Genomic DNA, 5,022 nt, shown 5'->3' with positions numbered 1-5,022 from the left:
AAATAATTTAAGCACCAAACTAGTGAAAAATTTTTAAAAAATTTGATGCATATTTTTTTTTATTTTTCAGGCAAAAATCAGAGCAAAAATCGAGCCAAAATATCCAAAAAAATAATTTTTATATCCTTTGGTGCACGATGGACCAGCTGCTCGATCCACAGAGTCAGGGCGCTGTCCACCAGAAACAGTTCACGGTTCACAGGCATGGTCCACGATGGGCGAAGATGTTTTCACATGATCCGATGGTCCACATTCATCCCGACCAAGATCGGATGGCTGACAGCATTTTCGACTGCGATAAGAACTTCTGCATGCGATCTGACGGCCCAGATTCCATCCATCGCACGATCCAATGGATGAGAATGCTCTCGATTTTGAATAGAAGATCAGAGGTGCGATCCGACAGCCCAAATCTCATTTGAAGTGTGACTGGACGGTCAGAATCGCATCCGAATGTAATAAGGAGAAAGAAACTATTGTTTGGGCTGATCTAGGCAATCCAAAGATGATCTAACAGTCAGAAATCAACGTAAAGGGTATTATATAAATTCTAAGGGTTTTAAGACTCTTTTTTCTACCAAAAAAATAAAAAATTTACCTATAAATAGGAGGTCCGAAAATAAATTTTGGAAGCAGAAAAATTCTGTGAAAAGCTAAAAGAAAATAGAAAAAAAATTATATAGCTTCAGAGACCTAAAGAGAAGAAAGAGAAAAATCGGTTCGCTCTATGGAGTACGAAAGAAGACGAAGAGGTTATCAAAATCTTTCCGACGAGGCTGGACTGATCAATTTCAAATCCTTGTTACAGTTTTATTTTTATTTTATTTTATTATTTTTTAAATTTTTTTATAATTAAATTTTAAATTTAGTTAATGAAAAATTTATTTTTTTGTACTTTAAATTTCTATCTTTTATTTTTTTCACAAGTAGATGCTAGGATCTAGTTAGTAGATTTTAGTACAATTTATTTGATATATTTTAAATTTTTATTATTTATTTTTATTGTCAGTAGAAGTTAGGATCTATCCGATTTATTTTTTTATATTTTTAATTTTTATTTTTGACTTAAATTGTATTCTTCAAAATTTTATTTTCTTTTTATAAAATCAAAGATTTCAAATCAAAATCCTATCTTCTCTGTGGATTCGACTCACTACTTTCTATATATTTTTTAATTTTTATTGAAGTCAGAATTAGATTGATAATCACAGTATCCTAACGACAACATCGCGATCGTATCAATTTTTGATGCCGTTGCCAAGGAGGACACCAATTTTAATATTTGATTTCTTTGATTTTCTTATAAATATAACTTACTAATTTTTTTTACAAAAAATTTAAAAATTTAAAAAAAATAGAAAGCTTCAAATTTTGCTTGGTGAGATCAATCCTAACCTTAGCCCTAATTATATTATTATTATTAATTATTATTTTTTAAATTAACCTAAAATTTATCCATATAAATCTAATAAAAATCATATGATAAGAGTAGAAACTTAATTTTTAGAAGTATTTATCATCTTAGATTTATTTTTGGTGATCGCTAGAGACAAGGTAAGCTTTCAAGTTTCATTAATTTTATGCATCTAATTTAGTTGCATAGAACCCTTTATTTGAAATTGGTTGTGCATATTCATCTTAAAATAACTTAAGGACAACATCTATAACAAGATAAGGTGGAGATTTCATCATCCTTCTTTGGTTCAAAAATAACCAACCAGCATCCCGCATTAACCTTAGCCTAACTAAAATCAAGTAGACTTTGGCCTCTAGGATCAATTGAGTTAAGTTTGAGTATTGTGGTCAAGTCAAGCACAAAATAAGTTTGGACTCACTCCTGAAACTGGTGTCTAAGGCTAGAGGTTACAAAGGCTTAGCCTAAGTGGACTCACAGTTATTTAATTGGTTCCTTTAGCTTATCTAACTAATTTAATTGGTGTCTAAGGCAAGCAACAGGGGGACCCTCACGATCTCATCTCTTACTTAGCTAGTTGAAAGAAGTGAGAACAAACCCAATTTGTGTCTAAGCCCAGCCACTCTACATCGAACTATTAGGTCTAAGAAATCCATAGGTGTATAGGTTTAATTGTTTGCTAACCTGATTGCAATTAATATTTTACCGCAACTAATTCTTCTCATCTTACGTGTTTAGGTCTAGGACTTTTTCTTTCTTTTCTCTTCTCTTTCTTTTCAAAAAAAAAAAAGAACTGAACCATACATTAGGGTTTGCAGTAGTATATGCAAGGTAGAAGATCTCTCTATCCTGATTTAGTTGAACCTAATCTTGAAATTGAACGGCTGATTCACGTTAAACCTGAAAATCAAATGGTTGGAGACCCTAAAGAACCACCTAGGCAGATGAAGGAATATTTTATTCATTCCACCTATAACCCATCGACTTATATCCACTTATCTGATATCCCTGCAAGCCATTATGAGATCAAGTCGACCACAATTCAGATGCTCCAATCTTTCTACAGGAATACTAATAAAGATCCTTACAAGCATGTAGATGAATTCTTAAAAATTTGTTCCACGATGAAAATTCAAAATTTTACTGATGATGCACTTAAACTGACCTTATTCTCCTTCTCACTTAAGGACAAAGTCAAGTATTGGTTTGGCATAATAGGAAGATCAATCCAAACTTGGACTGAAATACACTATGAGTTTCTTAAGAAATTTTATCTCATAAATCGAACCAACACCATAAGATGAGCCATCACTGGATTTGCTCAGCTTCTAGGAGAACAAATTCATGAATCATGGGAGAGAATTAAGAAACTTCTTAGAAAATGCCCACATCATGGTCTGTCTAAGTGGCAAATAGTTCAAGCTTTCTATGAGAGTTTAGGTGACCAATATAGATAGATGGTAAATGCATCTTGTGGGGGTGTATTCATGAGTAAGAGTGAGGATGAAGCTTATACTTTATTTAAAATTTTGAATGAAAATTCGATCAATCATGCTTCATTATCCTCCTACGAAAGATCAATCTCTCACAAAAAATGGACAGAAATTTTTGAGATCAAGCAAACAAACTCTAGTCCTGAGGCCAATTTGAACCTAATAGCCCAAAAATTAGAAAAAATCGACTTTCTTATCTAGAAATTAGATCAGTTCCTAATACTAGGTCAACAATCTCCTGTGCAATACACATCACCTTCTAATTATCAAGAGATTTATTCTATCTGTGCTAGCCCGCCCATCATGTGAGTGAATGTCCCACGACTGCACAGTTTTCATCTTTCATTCAAGAACAAGTTCAAGCTACCCAATATTACTCTAAACTTGTCAATGATCCATTCTCTAACATATATAATTCAGGCTGGAGGAACCACCCTAATTTTTTTTTGAGACCCCAACAAACTCAGGCTTAGATCCAAATTTTTCCTGTGCAAAACTTTTAGAGTAGGCATCTATACTAGAATTATGTCTACAACAGAGGTCAGCCTAGTCAACCTATCTAGCCACTATATTACAATCAGCCGTCATACCCACCTCTTCAACAGACCAATCTAGCTGACGATAGATTTAACCAACTACAACAATTGATTATGATCTAACGGCAATCCCTCACTAGGCTAGAAGCATAAATAAATCAATTAACTGAGTCTACCATGAGGAGGGAACTGGGTCAATTGTCAAACGAACCAATATCGAATTTCAAAAATAATCCAATTACCTACCAACCACCTAGACCTATTCATCAATCTAATGTCTCAACTAGAAATCTTTAATTTGAAAATGATAAAATAATCTCTGAGCTTAAAAGTGATAGAATTTTTAAGGACCTATATCAAGATCAGGTGAGTGAGGCTAGTACTGATGCTAGCCAAAATATGAATTTGAAAAAGGAGGCTAGTACTGATGCTACCTAAAAAGAGAATGAGGAGGTTAGTACTGAGACTAACTCAATAGAAGAACCTGAGCCCAGAATTGATACTGATCTAAGTGAAGGAAAAAAGAGAACAGATGCGTTACCTGAGATACATTCACTAAGAGTCTCATTTTCTTTAGCTCTACAAGCCGGTTCTTCTACATTAGAATCACCTCCTCCAGAATTGAAATTATCTTTGATCACATCTAAATATACATGTTTAAAATCAAGTAACACCCTTTCAGCACCCATTGCTTCAAACTCAATTTCTAACCCAAAAACTCAATTCATGAGCATTTTCGAAGAACAAAGAAGAGAAATTCTCAACAAACAAGGGTATGTCAATGGATTTAAAAATTATCTTTCTAAAATTAAGAAAGGGGATGTAAAATACTTTCTAGAGATTGGTAACAAAATATTAAAATTTATCATAGGCTATCTTCATAAGATTGGCAATCCAAAATCATTAGAATTTATCAATCCAATATTTGACATGGAATAGGTGAGAAAAATAGCATGGTCTGGCTGAAGACAGTAAATTTAGTACTTCCTGAGAGACAACCCAATTTTTAATTTTGAGCTTTTGTTTTTACTTTCTTTTGCATTTTGTTTAGGTTAATCAAATCTTACTTAGCATCTTTTATAGGGAACTGAAGACAATATTAACTAAATTGGGGGGAGAACTAATTTTGAAAAGACTTCTGAAATAGGTGGTATCTTTATTTTTCTTTCTCTTTGTATGCACCATTTTTTTTCTACTCCATTAAGGATAATATTAATTAAGTTGGGAGGGAGAATAATTTTTTTTTTAAGTCCTCAAGTAAGTTAGTATTTAGCATTTAAGTACCCGATACACTTAAGAATCGAGTTAAACCAATATTTTTTTAAAAAAAATTGATGTATAGACTAGAGAGTTTGTGATATATTGAGGGATCAAGAATTAAGAAAATTCAATAAAGAGTTAAGTTTAGAACTTAAATAATTTTTTTTGAGTATTTTTAAATTTTTTCTGAGTATTTTTAAATTTTTTCTACCAGCATCAAAGAAGAATTAACTTCTTATGGGCTTGTGTAGGGTAACTATACATTTCTTCATATTAAATTTTTTTTTTCAAGTACTTTATATTGAGTAATCGGGCCTCT

General features: G+C 32.3%; 1 non-coding gene across 1 annotated transcript; it reads right to left on the bottom strand.

The window, feature by feature from the left end:
• Positions 1 to 2,704: 2,704 nt before the first annotated feature.
• On the bottom strand, positions 2,705 to 2,813 carry LOC140856790 (small nucleolar RNA R71). Its single transcript, XR_012140392.1, has one exon. It is a non-coding gene; the product is annotated as a small nucleolar RNA R71 (small nucleolar RNA).
• Positions 2,814 to 5,022: the final 2,209 nt, after the last annotated feature.

Source organism: Elaeis guineensis, chromosome 3, assembly GCF_000442705.2.
Source record: "Elaeis guineensis isolate ETL-2024a chromosome 3, EG11, whole genome shotgun sequence".
Lineage (NCBI taxonomy): Eukaryota > Viridiplantae > Streptophyta > Magnoliopsida > Arecales > Arecaceae > Elaeis > Elaeis guineensis.
The sequence above is the reverse complement of the archived record's forward strand: the minus strand, read 5'-3'. Positions and strand labels throughout refer to the sequence as shown.